Raw genomic sequence first — 624 nt, 5'->3', positions numbered from 1 at the left:
TCAATCTTGAGTGAGGCTGAGTGACCTAGTGTGAGGCAAGGTGATTCTGTGAGAAGAATAACAAGTAAGCTTGTCTAGAGAAGTGCATGCAGGGTTGGAGACTGGCTAAGAAGTCCCCGGAAATCCAAAGATGGGAGTCGGAAAGGTGGCGTCCCGCTTCCGAATCAGTCCACATATCTTTCCAGTACCGAGCTGGAGGAGCGCCTGAGGCCAGGCCAGATAGGAAGAGATGAAATAGGGAGGGTTTCTGGATTTCTGATGCTTCCTTAGAACCTGCAGGGCTCCACTAGTTCCTTTTCCCGTTTTCTTATTCGCCTCCTCATTTTCCTCCTCCTACATCACCTTCTTCTCACGCCTCTTTCTTCCTTCACCCGCTCTTATGTCTCCCCCTCGCCTCCCTCCCAGTCTCCGACTCCACCTCACTCGGAGCTCTTCTTTGCCTTTCATCTTCCACCTCCAGGGACCCTACAGTCCCCCGAAACGCCCTTCCCTAAGGGTTCCTTATTTCCCTGGGTGGTTCCCTCACCTTTACCTTTCATGTGACATCCCTCCTTCTCCTGAGTCCATAGCCTGTCCACCTTCCAGGACTCTGATGTGTACGAGAACCCACCTCTTCATCTTGGA

The sequence above is a fragment of the Monodelphis domestica genome, chromosome 3 (genome assembly GCF_027887165.1).
Source record: "Monodelphis domestica isolate mMonDom1 chromosome 3, mMonDom1.pri, whole genome shotgun sequence".
Lineage (NCBI taxonomy): Eukaryota > Metazoa > Chordata > Mammalia > Didelphimorphia > Didelphidae > Monodelphis > Monodelphis domestica.
This window is presented reverse-complemented; position numbering follows the sequence as displayed.